The sequence below is a fragment of the Anser cygnoides genome, chromosome 13 (assembly GCF_040182565.1).
Source record: "Anser cygnoides isolate HZ-2024a breed goose chromosome 13, Taihu_goose_T2T_genome, whole genome shotgun sequence".
NCBI classification, from domain to species: domain Eukaryota; kingdom Metazoa; phylum Chordata; class Aves; order Anseriformes; family Anatidae; genus Anser; species Anser cygnoides.
This window is the reverse complement of record NC_089885.1, coordinates 13,426,347-13,440,823: the sequence shown is the minus strand read 5'-3', so window position 1 is coordinate 13,440,823 and position 14,477 is coordinate 13,426,347. Positions and strand designations below refer to the sequence as shown.

At 52.5% G+C, this 14,477-nt stretch overlaps 1 long non-coding RNA gene across 1 annotated transcript; it reads left to right on the top strand.

Annotated features, from left to right (window-relative positions):
• The first annotated feature begins 4,721 nt into the window (after positions 1 to 4,721).
• Positions 4,722 to 7,255, top strand: LOC106037366 (uncharacterized). Its single transcript, XR_001207980.3, has 3 exons — positions 4,722 to 4,951; positions 5,748 to 6,267; positions 7,138 to 7,255. It is a non-coding gene; the product is annotated as an uncharacterized lncRNA (long non-coding RNA).
• Positions 7,256 to 14,477: the final 7,222 nt, after the last annotated feature.

Sequence of the window (14,477 nt, the reverse complement as noted above, 5' to 3'; positions counted from 1 at the left end):
TGTTCATTTTCAGAATATGAAAACAGCTTTTTGGTATTCTCAGCTCTCTGAACTTGTATTTGCCTTTGTATGACTGCAAATAAGGTTTTCACTTGCAAGGATGTTTGCAAGAAGTTGTTGACATAAACCTCGGTATAAACTATAAACTGCGCAAACTGTATTTTCTAGTGGGCGTTCGTGGACAGAGGGCTGTGAATGACTCCTCGAAGGATGCATTCGTTTGAGCCCTTGTTCTGCTGAAGAGTTCTCAGCTACCTGACCTGGATGAGGAGCCCCACGGCAGAGATTCGCTGTCTGGTGGCACAATGTTCCTTTTGGCAGCGAACAGTGAATTTTCTTGTAAAGGAAGTTCGAGAGTGATGAGAGCTAGAGTAAGGAAGGACGAGTTCAAGGGGTTAAAAAGCCACCCAGCCGAAGCTGCGGCTCCGCGGCCGCCAGAGGGAGCCGGGGGGAGCCGGAGCCGGGCCCGGGCGGGCTGCGGGGGGGCCGAGCCCCGGAGCCTCGGAGCCTCCTCCCGGGGCTGCCCGGCCTCCGCTTCTCCCCGGGGGCCGATCCCTCGCCGGGACACAGCCACAGCACCGCGGCTCCGCCGGGAGGAATGGGGAATTTCCCCTCCGGGCACGGCGAGCTGGGAAGCGTCTTAACAGACGGCGTTCCGTCAGGATAATCGCTGCGGGATCTGCAGGCGCGGACGTGGTCTTTAATGCCTGGGAAATCTCGCCCGGTTTCAAAATAATTAAAAGGGGGATTAATCCGGCTGCCAGACAACGCCCGCCTGATTACTGATGAGCGGAGGCTGGCTGAATGCTTGCAGCGCCCTCAGCGAAACGGGGCGGGAGGCGGTTACTGGGAGAGGAGCCGCAGCCGGGGGGGACCCCAGCACCTCTGAGCAGCAGGACCCCAGGGAGAGTTCCCACCGGGGGGCCGATCTGTCCCCATGCTTGGAGCAGAGCCCGTGTGTCTCTCTGGTAACCATTTTGCAGGCCTGGCTTTCACAGGTCACCATTTGACTCCTTTTTAAAACGAAATCAGCAACAGCGGGACGAGTCTGGAGCCCTGTGGAGCCCAAAGCTCCTCAGTAGCTGTCCTCCTGCACAGACACAAACCAGTGCGACTTTCGCTGTTGCAGGGTTGTGCCGAACTGCTACGGCCTTTCCGCTGCAGCAGGAGGCAACAACCCTTGCAACTGCTGTCACGCAGGGCCGTGCACCGTCCCCGCGGCCCACATCACCGGGTCGCGTCCCAGGCGGCAGCAGGGCAAAGCCCGGCTGCAGGGTGCTGCTTCCAGGAGCCCTGCAGCTGTCAGTATACAAAGAACCGAAATCCTCTCTGCAGGGAAGGAGTTGCAATGCATGTCCCTGGCTGAGCCCCGGCCGTCCTGGGAACCCGCTGGCACAGCTGGATAATGCCAGACTGGTGTCGAGGTTGGGACGCCTGTGGCACTGATGGATGGAAGCTGTCTTGTGCCAGTTGTCCCCGTGTGCCACGACCTGTGGCCAGTACACACCAAGGCTGTGTCCCCTGGAGCTGTTTGCAGAGATCACTCACAGATTCGCAGTCATTGCTGGCATTTTTGTGTTTTCCTGGGACCTGCCACACTTGTAATAATTTCTGCCGCTTTTGGTTGAAGGCCAATGTCAGGAACTCCCCTTTTCCCCCAGCACTGTGGATGTAGTCACTCTGGGAGGATAAGTTGTGCTGCGACTGCTTCTGGGCGGTGCATTTGCCGCTGGCATTGCCCCATTTGGTGTCATCCTCAGAGGTGTTTTATGGGCACGTGTTTATTTGGATTCAGTAGAAAAATAAGTCTTCCGTATTTGTGTTTTAAATAAATCCTCCCCACCAGCTCAAGGTGGGCTAATTCCTTGTGTGGGAAGGTGAACGCAGTGAGCAGTTCCCTCCAACGTGGCTCCGTCTCCCCACCACCTAACCCACCACCTCCCTCTCTCCGATGGCAGCGCCTTTGGTTTCTGAATACATACAGACGAAAGAGAGAGAACTGACAAAAATTTCTCTGGTCTCTCTTTACAAGCATCTATTCTCCCCCGGAGAGATCAGCGGTAGGTGTTGGGAAAGGGTGTTTTATGTCAAAATCGTTCACATGGGGGATTCACAAGCAACGGTGACCTCCCCATGATGGAAACCACCTGGCGCACCGCGCAGAGAGCTGCACGGGAGGAGGGAGGGAGAGGGAGAGCGCCTGGATTTGGGCTCTTTGGGGACCAGGGCTGCAGCCAGAGCACCCTGCCCAGCGCAGGCGTCAGTGCCAGGGCACCACTTGCTTGGCAAAATCCCCCGTCCTCCCTGGAGATGGGGAGCAGGATGGGCTCACGGCATACACGCAGCTGTGGTCTGGTCAGAAAGAAGCAGCAATGCTTTAAATCGCTTGTCATGCCTCGAGCAGGGGGTTGTGCAGCACCTTCCTGCTGCTCTGCAGCTCAGGCTGAGGGTGCTGGCCCCGGGATCTTTTCTTGCTGAGGAGCCGATGGGGGTGGGGGGAAGAGGGGGGGTCTGGAGTGGGGCTGAAAGCAGTTCATCCTCTCCAGGAGCGAGGAGATGGGGAGGCTGCACAAGCTGCTATTTCACCTGTAATTAAAAATCGTAGAGCTGAATGTGATGCTGTGCAAAATTAATGGGGCTGCGTTGTTTATTTACATACCAAAAAATATGGGTGCTTATTGGGAGTAATGAGTTGTGAATAAACGCAGCCATACGCTGAATTCTTAAAATACAGAAAAATGTATTCTGTAAAAATGTATGAGAATAACGAGAAGGCTGTCACAGAGCCAGTTCCCTCAGGCCCTGCACGCCCCACTCCGAATTTCCGCACGGAGGACCCGCAGGCGGAGGGGACCCAGGCGGTGCCGCGTGCTGCCGGGCGTCCCTGCGTCCAGGTGGGGTGTTCATGCTGCCCTCGGTGGGTGTCTAAACTGGGACACCGCACCTGGGTGCTCGTTGCTGAGACAAACGGCGGAGAGCTGGGGCACAGCCGTGGCTCAGCCCGTGCCGAGATCCCACCCGGGGCGGCCACACCGCACTGGGCTCTGCCGAAATAATAAGCCGGCTGCCAGGCCCTGTTCGGCACGCACTTGGCCTCCCATTGCCAGAGCAGGCAGGAGAAGCACGGTTTGCCAAAGCAGTTTCTCAAACGGTCACAGATTATTTTTGCAGCAGCAAGAGCAGGGCTGCTCCCTCCCACCGTGCCCTAGAGCTCGGTCAGGGAGAGGGCACGAATTAAAATGAACGCTGGCTGGCTTCCTCGGTGCCCTTCAGAGCGCAGCGGCCGTGCTGGAGGCACGCGCTTGCAGGGCTGGCTCCGTGCAGAGCCTGCAGCTCGCCGGGCCCGCGGCCGCTGCTGACTCACGCACCGTGGTGCACGCTTCCCCACACCGCCCGGTCACGCCATTGCAATGCATTTCTTTTTTTTCCTTCCCTTTTTTTTTTTTTTTTTTTTTGTGGATGACAGAATGCTGCATCGGCTGCCGTGCGTGCAAAGTGCTGCCTGCAGAATTTTAACTCCCTCCAAAGGCCTTTCAGGATGTCACTGCCCATCTGGAGGGAGTCGTGCTGGCTCTTTATCAAGCATCACATTGATTTTAAAATTACTTTGATGGCTCTTTAAGGCAGTGCACTTTTTGTGGCCCTCTGCATTTGTCAAAGATGATCTCTCGCTTTTCCCCATTGCGGGGCAGAGGGGTGGCATTATCTGCTTTTGTTGCATTGATTTTCTGCAAACAGAGGGTCATATTTTGGATGGGGATAGGAAAATCTGAAATGAAGCAGCTGACTCTCACATTTCCCCCAGAAACATTCAGCTGTTGAGCAGAATGTCACTTGCTAAACATGCTCTTAGGGCAGCGTTTTCCTTCCCAACCCATCTGAGAGGTGGAGGAGATGTTGCTACAGTCTTGGTACTGTGCAACCCGCAAGCTGTAAAAAAGGGGGATCGGGGCCCCCACATCCCTGCCTTCTGGTTCTTTGCTAAACCTGGCAACCCGTGCCCTGAGTCCTAACCCCCAGATGAGCCTGTTTGACCTGGCTGCTTTTCTGTCACTTCTGTACAAAGCGGAAGCACAAACCAAAAACTGCAGAGGCAACATCTGAAATTAAGATCTAAAGGTGACTCATTCTGTCACCTTCTGCAGCCTGCAGAACAGCCTTTCCTTAAGGATAAATAAAATCTCTGTATCTGTACACTCAGCTGTTAATACTGTAAATGAAGTACAATGTTTTTCAGATTATTGAATCATTACTGTCAGTAGAACAAGCAGCTCAAGCAGGCTGCCAAGGAGGAAGATGAAAGAAATCATTAATTTCACGTTACTGGTTCATGCACAGATTTCTAAGTGGGGGGTGGTTAACTACTGGATCAAGCCACCGAGGGGAGCAGGGGCTTCTCAGCTTCGTATTGTCTCCGGATGAAGCTTGGCTGCCTTTCTGCAAGAGCTGCTTCTGCCAGACAGCGTTGTTGGCCTCAGTGTTAGTGCGACTGGATGAACCACAGCAGGAGCCCACGACATGCAAGAGGCCAGTGGAGACAACCTAATGGTCTCATCCACCCACAAGGTTTGTCACAGGCTCTTTAAAAAGGTCTGGGTGTTAATGCACATTGTGAATATGCATAGGTCAGCTCATTCAGTTCCCTTTAAATAAATACCTTTCAGCTGGCACCAGCCACTGGGCTGGTTTTTCTGTTCCCTGCAAATGTGGGTGCAGAGGGGTGCAGCACCTTTCCTTGGCGTCTGAAAGGTGGGGGGGGGGGGCGGGGAGCAAGGTAAATCTACTTTTCATTAGGGTCAGCTGTTAAAATGAGCTTTCACCCTGCAGCAGTGGGTGGAGGACACACTGGCACTGCTATTTGCATCCCCAGCACTGCCGATTCCTGCAAGCAACTGAGAAGGAGCCGTGTTAGCACCTCTCCCATCTCTCTGGAGGGCTGTGTGATGCCGTGGTGAGCCATTTCACACGATGTCGTGCCATGTCGTGCTCTGAGACTTGCTTCAGTGGTGTCAGGGAGGGCTCAGTGGGGTGATCAGCCCTTTTGAGGCTGCCCCTCAAAGGGCCCAAGCACCCACCAGTTACCCCAGTATGTTGCTTGTGGCTAATGGGGTGGGTTCTGCTTGCACTGGGCCTTTTCTATTCAAGCTGGCTTTCTAATGAGATGAGAGATTTCTGCATCACCCGGTGTTACCGTCTCTCCCTGGGATTCAGCCCTGGGGCAATGGCTTTCACCATCTTGGGGAGAAAAGCAAGGGTTTTCTCCGTGACCTGTCCCTGTAGGTGCTTGGCTACCAGCAGTTCCGAGCCAGGGTAGGGGATTGCAGTTGAATCTTCCCCATCTCCACGGAAGCCCTACACAAAAAGGAATAGCCAATTCTTTAAAATTGGGTGGGCAGATGCTCTGCACCTCCTGTGGCTCCCATTGCCACAGTAACAGTGTGTTTCAGACTCCCTTTGGCGTGGCCACCTTTAGTTTAGAGAGAGCAAGCTGCTCCCGGAGGGCAGTTAGCCCCGGCTGCCTTTCATCACCGTCTCACCCTGGGACGCTCGTCTTCCTCGCCGACATCACACAGGGGCTTGGCCATCCCCTGTGCTTGCATGCTGCTCCGGAGCTCAAAGCCTGGGAAACGTCTCTGATTAATTGATTAATTCTCAGGACTGCTAATTAAGCAGGATGTGCCTCGGATTTGCTCAACAAAAGGATTTGGTTACAAGCCTTTTTTTTTTTTTCTTTTCTTTTCTGCGAGATTTTGATTTGCTCAGCGGGGGCCTCGCTCATCAGTTGGCAGCCAGCTATGAAACCCTCAAACACGCGGCGGCTGGAGGCACGGATCATGCCGGTGGGGTGTTTCTCAGCTCGGATGCCCACAGTGAGGCGCTGAGTGGCTCCCTCGGGGTGGGAGGAGGAAGGTGGAAGCAGGACGGAGCAGTCCTCGCTGCAGAGGGCTTGTGGCAGTCCTGCCTTTGAGAAGGGTGATGGACAAGGTGGTTTTTTTTTTCAGAACAAAATGTTTCCGGATGCGTTTCCAGATCAAATCCCAGTGGGTTTGATATCGCGACATTAAATATAGGTGTTGAGATTCTCCCCTCGCATGCCAAGCAGCAGAGACACGCAGACATCTCATCACATCCCAGCTCGCTCGCTGCCCTCAGGGGATGAAATCTGCTCCCCTGCCCCGTCTGGTCCCAGGGAAGAAGGCTGGGCTGGGGCGTGCAGAGCACAGGACACGGGGTCCTCCAGCCAATTGCTGGCATGGAGTGCAGAGGGTGAGTTGTTCCTTGCACATTATTCACCTGAAGCTGCGGTGGATCTGCTCTTTCCAGCGTAGTCATGCCTTTGGCCTCAGAATAAATGCAAAGATTAAAAGAAAAAGTTAGAGGGGAGGAAAAAAAAAAAAAAAATTTATGGAAGGGATATATTATACGTGCTGGCCAAGATCTGCTTGGTATTCAGAACTGGAGGAAAGTAGGAACCTTAATGTTTACATTCGTACCAATTGAGGCTTTAATTTAGGCAATATAATGCAATCTATCTTTCTCTGGATTTTAATAGCTTTTCTATTATTTTGCTCCACGGATACTTGGAAATGGGAGCTCCTTTACTACGTGACTACTTAGACCAATAAAGGAGCTATTTACTTAACACATCAGTTTGCAGGCACCCTTCTATGAGTCTGCGGGTGGAGGCTGCCTGCCGTCCATGGCTGTGTGTATGAATATGCATAATTAATAAATGTTATTCGCTGGACGAATATTCCTGAGTGTCTCGGCTCTCCTTGACCGAGAAATGCTGTCTCTCTGAGATCTAATGGAAGGTTTAGACTTTTTAATTTATTTTCTTAGATTAGACTCAGAAAATAACCTTATTATTCTAATAGGTAGATCAGTCCCTGAGGAAGATATGAATAAATGAAAAAGTGATAGGTGAAAAATAGGCCAGAGCTGCTGTTACAGAAGAGTCTTTCTGACCTTTTAATTTTTTGGTTCAAAACCACGGGAAACCAGACTCCGTGAGCATGCAAAACGCAGCCAGCCAGCCGTGCCGACCCGGGAGCTGTTTTTCGGTGCGAAATGATAGAGTTTCTACCAGAGCAAACATCTTCTCTGCAAATACACGTTAACTGCCCGTTGTTTTAGATCTGTTTCAGATCGCATCCGGTCCTCCGGTTGAGTGCGGGAGCCTCGCCACGGTGCGCGCTGTGCGCGCTAGAGGGAGCCACGGAAAAACCAACGCTGCGAGTGCCGCCCTGCTCCCCAGCCGCTCCCACGCTCCTCCCTCGGAAACCCGGGGGTCTTTCAGCAGCAAAGCCCCGCTGGGGCTGCTGCAGGAGCAGTTCTGTTGGAAGCGAAGCGCGCCGTTTGGCTACGCTGATGTTTGTCCGAGTTTTAGCTTCTGTTTCCCCAGCATCAAGACGTCGCGTTTTGAGCGCCTCCAAGCTCCCCGCTCCTTTTTGGTGTTACCTGTGCTCCTGCTGCGCACCCGCATGCCGTGCGCACGCGGGAAATGCTTTGGTGCACCATAGCACCCTCAGCAAGACAATCTGAAGGCACCCAGAGCCCTACTAAAACGTTCGAGTCTGATATTAAAATGCCGGGACCGATGTTTTCAGCCTTCCAACCGCCTCCCATGCCCAGAGTTTCCTTGGCTGGACGGTGCTTGTGTGTAAAGGCCGAGGTATGACGGCAGCAGTGCAGTCCCCTTTCCCTACTCGCAGGGCGAATGTGAGGAAGTGGTGATAAAATCTCAATGCGCTGATGGAGCCTTGGGGAGGTCAAACCCTCGGTGCGCTGTGCCATGTCATGTGGCTGCTCCCAGGGCCCGATTTCTGTAATGACTGCTTTCACCAGTGGCTTCGTGGGAGAAGAGTGGGGCTACTACTAGAGCAAGGCTGAAATCTGTGCAGAGGTATGAGAATTTAGCCCATTCTGTTATTAATGGTCATTGCAGTGCCGCATATGTGAGGCCTGAATGATAACGTTAGCAGGCTGTTTGCTTAGCCCTGTTACGGTACAACGGCATCTTTGTTGCAGCTTTGATGAGCTGTCTGTACTGCAGCTCTGTTAAGGGCTGCTTTTTGTCTGTAAGGAAGCATCACTTCTGTTAAGGCAGAAATATTTCCCTCCGCACGACAAGAAAAGAAAAGCCAAGCAGTGGTCTTGTCAAGTGCTGTTCCACTGATAAAACAAAAACTAGGACAAAAGTTTTCTCCTGTCAAACACAATTATTTTCAGAAAAGAGTAGACATCTCCAATTTATTTATTTCCACTTGCCTCCATGCTTTTTTTTTTGTGTGTGTGTGTGCCCCCAGCTGTGTAAATTTTCAGAGGGGCTGCAGGTCTGACAATGCAACTCCCCAAAAGACGTCTCCCTGGGGATAAGGAGCTCTAGCAACAGTCTGGGAGAGCAAAGCTGACACCCAGCATTTTATTAGTTAAATAGTGGGGAAGGGTTTCCAGCTTTTCAGCTGCAGGGAGACACAGCAGCTCATGCAGGGCTCACCTAGCTGGGTAAGCGCTGGGCTACATTTTGGGGACATTTTGGAGCCCTGACGGTGTGAGCAGTGGCCCTGCTGGGATGTGTGGCATTTCGCAGTCTTTCCCACCTCTCCTGTTCTCGCACAGTCATTTGCACACCTTTTGTAAATCAGAAAAAAAAAATAATAATGGCTGACTAATACTTAAACAAAGCATTTCTGTATTCTGATACGGTGGGGACTGTACAGGCTGGACTGACCAGCCTGGCTCAGGATCAAATTTAGAGCAGCCTTTCGTTTCTGATGAAGTGCTTGGACAGGTGATGCTGGAGGAAGAAACAGAGACCTGTTTGGAAAAGGATTTCCCTTCAGCATCAGCCACGTCTTGAGTCCACCAGAGAGCCAGGGAGGTTTATTTAAGTCAGAGATGGAGACTATTCCAACAGGAATGGATACGCACACCAACCACAGCGCCTGCCGGTGCCCTGATCTGCAGCGAGAGGTTTCCAGGGCAGACAGAGCCAGTTGTGTTCAGAGGCGATGCTGCGGTTTGGAGGGGCACACCGCGGCTGGGGTTTGTTTGCAGATTCCCTGCACACTGGGCACCATCGGGAAACAATTTTTCTCCTCCTTGGATGTAATTCAGGCTCTCCAAAGCCCCAACTCAGTGCTGAGAGCCAGCGTTGTTTCCTGTGTTTTGTTCCCCACTACTACAGTGAGTTTAGTTAGAAAAAAAAGGCAGCAGGGCTGGCAGAAGCTGCTTTTCGCAGGAAGACACAGCAACTGAAAGTAGAAACTCTGCTTTTTATGGCTCTCGTACCAACGTTTCCTGTTCAGCCTAGGAGTAGCAGCTGTTCTCCCGGTTTACAGCACACAAACAGACCGCATTGTTTTCTGATTTGCCTTTTTTATTACAGCAGATATTGGATGGGTAGCTATTGGAAAAAAAAAAAAAAAAAGGGCAAGGAAAAACCAGCCCAGCTGGTTCACTTTCAGGAATCCGGGCACCGTCGGCACTCAGCACATGCTCTGGTAGGCAAACCCCCCAAGGGGCACCCGCAGCCAGCGCCACTCCGCGGGCGCGTGGGAAGGGGGCCGCGCACGGCCGGGCCGGTGGCAGAGCCAGCCTTTGGGACAGGGAGTGCCTGCGGGTGGCTGCCCGGGCTGGCGGTCCCTGGGGAGCCCAGAGATGCCCCCTGAGCCAGGCTGAGGGCCAGCGCGGTGTGGTTTGATGGGAACACAGCGATGGGAAGGGACTTCGCAGTTGTCACATATGGCTGCGTTAATGCGAGGGAGCAGAGAGCTGAGTAGGCAGGGGCCATTTTAACAAAGTGGTAACGCCTTTGTCTTTTTTTTTTTTTTTTTTTTTTTTTAGCCAAGATCACACCTGCAAATGGCTGAACTGATTTCTTCGCCTCTGTGTCAGGTGCTCAGAGGGCAATTGCTTCTTCGGCTGATCCTCCTGCAGTAAACAGAGGATTTTTTAAGAGCTTTCTCAAGCTCATCTATCCTCTCATCTGGTCTCACGGCATAGCAAAGCAAAGGGGCTTCTGCCACAGCTTGCCAGGTAGGCTGCTCTCCAGGGCTCTCCTCTGCCTTCTGGTGACTCGAGCGCTTGTGAATTCCAGGCAGGTTATTAGTCCTTGCTGGAGGCAGAGGCTGTGTCAACACGCTGGTTCATTCAGCACATAGCTCCGGTGATTACAGCTCGATCCAGCCTTGCAACACTGCTGCTGTTCCCATCCGAACCTCCCCTGGGACCAGGAGGTCACAGCAGGTGGCTCCTCGGGTGGAAATGAGCGTCGCTTTGGGAGCAGGGATCCAGTCGCCGCAACCGTCTTGTGTGCACCCAAACTGGCTGCAGACCCGTGGCCATCGGGGGCGAGCAGTGAGTGCCAGCAGGCAGTGAGTCAGCTCGCTCCCTTGGTATTTGCCAGGCCTGGGTGGGGTTCTTTAGAAATGCCAGTTCACTTCCAGAGGCTCGTAAATCACTGCGTTTATACGAGCTTCGCTTCTGCAGATCCATGTTTCGCAGCCGTGGTGGGGTTCACAGTTAATTAAAGAAAGAAAGTTTAAAAAAAAAAAAAAAAAAGAGGGCATGTGAAAGCAAAACCCAAATGTCTGTAGTAATTACCCGAAGAGCAAAAACTTTCACTCGTCCTTCAGAGGACGAGGAGCAGAGCAGAGCAGCCGCCCCCGGAAGCTCCTGCCCCTCCGGCCTCCCTCCCTTTACAGCCTGGTTTCCTTCCCCTCGGCGGCGTGGCGACGTGACTCTGGGCAGCATGTTCCTCACGTGCTGGCGCTCTCGCTCGGCTGCTTTCACGGCCCCTGCCCTCCCTGCAGAGCGGCTCCTCCAGGGCTGGGAGGGAGAGGAGGGACGGTTCAAGACGGCCTGTTTGAAAGCCGAAATAGGTGACGCTTGGGGTCCTGTCTGCTGCGTGCACCTGGTGCTCCCAGACACCCACTGCCTCTCCCGTGAACCCTCGTTCCCCTCCAGTGCTTCTGCCTTCACCGTTATGTTCCTTCCCTTGCAAGTCCAAAGAATAAAGCTGTCCTCCCCACGCACTCAGGCATTTCTTCCTTCCCTGAGCTCTGCAGTGCAGAGTTATTAATAAAAAATCACAACGTCATGTACAGCCCGCACCATCACATCTGTCAATGTCACCACAATGCAAGATTGTGTGTTTTTTTTCCACCTTTCAGTGTCTCTTTGCTGCAGCAGTTGTTTAAAAGGAGGAGGAAGCTGAGAAGTCTGGCCCCACCTGCCAGGAGCGATTTCGGTTCAGGGTGTGGCACTTTGACATCACTTGTGGTTATTAAAAACTGTTAATTGCCAAAATGCAGCTGCTAAAAATAAAATATTTCTAATACTTTAACAATACGTATCTTGATGAGATGTCAAACTGATCCTGATGTGCCGAGCTTTTACGTAAAATGTCATTTTCTGAGCTGCTCAGAGAACTGGCCTTACCACTCGTGAGACCGGCAATATTCAGCAGTGACCATTTAAAACAACATCTGCTTGAGTGGAATTAGGTTTTAGAGAGTTTGGCAATATTTCTCTCGGTCAGTACTGTCACAGAGCGATACAGGAATTCGGAGCAGGATGCTGTCACCAGAAAGCTGGATTTCATCACCCAGGACACGAGTGCTGGGCAGGGTAATGGTGGACCTGGAGCCCCCCTGCCCTGGACAAAACCTCCTGAAGAAAATTTTGCAGCAAGAAAATGCAACACGAGAGCGTGTTAAAGACCAGGGGATAGGCAAGGAGACTGAGCAGGACTTTACGGTGATGTAAGGGTGAATCTTCCGCACACGTTTTCTTTCCCTGTTTTCCTTAGGGCTTATCACAGTACTGATGGGAGCTGCAATGAATTTCCTCCCAGATGCTCCCCATAACTGTGCTTGACTCACACTGTTGTCAGTCTTGCAGCCTTTAACAGCAAGAACAAGGATTGGTTGTAGCTCTCTAGCACCTCAGAGGATTCCCTGTGCCATGAGATGGTGTCGGGGAGGGGTTGCAGCATCGTCCCGAAGCACCGTGTCCCTCAGCAGGGGATGCAGAGGAGTCCCGGGTCTGCAAGTGGTGCAAAGGTGAGACTGGCCCAGAGAATGACTGCGGTGTTAATTATCCCTCTCGGTCCTGGCACTAGAGACCCAAATGCTTTTGAAGCACAGCCTCCTTCTGTGCATATATATATGTATATATTGTCACCGGGGCACAGAACCTACAGCCTTGTTTCTGCTCAGCACACAGATTTGCTCCTGCTACCAAGCTGCGGGTAGTCGCGTGCACGCTGGCGGTGCTTCTGCAGAAGGCAGGCAGGGCTGTTGCCATGGCTGGTCCCCAAGGGGATGTTAGGGACCGGCGGGAGCCAGCAGCAGCCTGCATTTCGGGGAGCCCAGCCACCCGCATGGGTGATGTTGCGGGTGCCCTTCTGCGCAGCCGCTGCCGGTGGCAGCTGTGCTGTGGGCACAGGCTCGCGGCGCTCCCAAAATGGGACCCAAATGGATTTGCTGGGAGCGAGCCAATGTTGAAATTAGAGCGTGACTGTTGTGTCAATGGTGAGGGTAATGACAGCCCTGGACCAACTAACTGTTCAGGCAAACAGCTGCTGGGGAAGGTTTGGTGGAGTCGGTGCTGCTGGCGGTAGGGAAGGGGCTGTGGTGGGACTGGAGGCTCCTTTCAGTCCTCGGTCACTGGTACATGAGGCTACCTGGGAAACTCAGCACTTAAAGGGGTTTAAAACCTGCTGCTCTTTAGATGGACCCTGGGAAAGAAAGGGGAAATTGGTCTGGACAGGAGGCAGGATTTAAAGGGGCTGAAAGGTCTCTTCTGATTGAGAAAATCTCCGATTTCCTCGTGCTGGCCTCTGTGAGTGGTCATTTACTTCCCAGCGTGAGGGCTGCACAACAAGTGCAGCAGCACGAACTCATGCTCCGTGCCGGAGTCGCTCCTGGTCACAGTGTTTGCAGATGCCCTTTTCTCCTGGGGTGGGACAGGTACGTCCCCCCGGTGCCACCAGTCCTGCCCTCCTGCAGGTGTATGTTTGGCAGCCCCGTGCAGCGTGGGGTAGCAGAGGTATTTCTCCCTCCATCTTACAACCATCTTGCACCACGTGATATTTTCTACTGTTTTATTTAGTAGTAAAGAGCAAAAGGACTCTTTCTGTCCAGAGCCTGATGGGATGAGTGTGCTGTGGTGCATAGTGAGTTTAATAGGAAGAACAACAAATCTACCTGCTCCCTCACAAAAAACACATTGATATCCCTTCCCTCCAGACTCATGCCAAAGACACAAACCTCTCCTGCTCTGTAATTGCTGCCCAGGAGGTTTTGGGACACAAATGAGAAGCTGTAGACTGGGTGGGTGCTGTCTGGTCCTCTCTGCTCCCCTCCCCTTCCCCGGGGCAGCCAGAAGCAAGGAGGCCCATTATATTCCTTTCCCTTCTCCCTGCAGCAGGATTTAAGGTGCACCCAGATGGTCCTCTGCTTGTCCCCGGGATACACAACCCAGCCGCATATCCAGTCTCCAACACGGGCTCTCCACTACCACCAGCTAAGCAACCTGCTGGAGTGCTGCAGTTTTGTGCAAACCCCAGACCAAGTTACCTAACAATGGGCACTGCCAGGCTGCCTCAAACGGACGCTCGGAGCTGATCACACATTTCTAAGGCATGCAAGAAGCTGGGATGTAAAGCAACTACACAGCCACCCACAGAGAGAAGCCTGCCTCTCAGCCTGCTCCACTCCAAATACGGGCTCCAGCGTGAGTCAAAATGAGGGACACCAGAAAATAATAGACTTCACATGAAGAAGAACAATAATTTGCAGCTGTAAATCACCTTTCATCTACAGATCACAGAGGCGTCTCAAGCACTCATTAAAGCCGCCTTGCAGCATCCCTGCCCCATAACTAGCGCGGGGCGATGGTTATTCTATCCACTGGCATGCAGCCACATGTCCTTGCAGGCATCTGCAGGAGGGAACTGGCTTGCAAGGTTGGTCCTGTTCCACCTCTCACAGCCACACCGGAGGTGCCCGGCATGGGCGTCACCAACCTGTGCCAAGGTGCAGGCGTGTGTCCCCGGCACGCGGAGGGGGCTCAACGTCTGCTTGCACAGCAGGCAGGTGAAGGTGAGCCAGGGTTTTGCACCAGGGAGTGGACAACGGGAACAGAACTCACTCAGGATCTAATCCGCCGATGCCTTGGTTTCTTTTTTCTGTGTGGCAATCAATGTTTAGCTGGAAGAAAATTTGAGCGAGAAAGGTGAGTCCCTCCAGAAACAAGGAGCTGCAGCAGGGTTGTAATAATGTACGGCAGAAAAGTTTCAAACCTGAAGTTTTCATAAACTTATGTGTGTCTATGCATATATATATATATATAAAACGTATGCCTATAAATATATACACATATATATATTTATTTACAAAATATTTTCAAAAGTGCTAGAGTTCTTTAACCTTACTGCCTATCTATAGAAAGGTGGAGAGACACCCGAA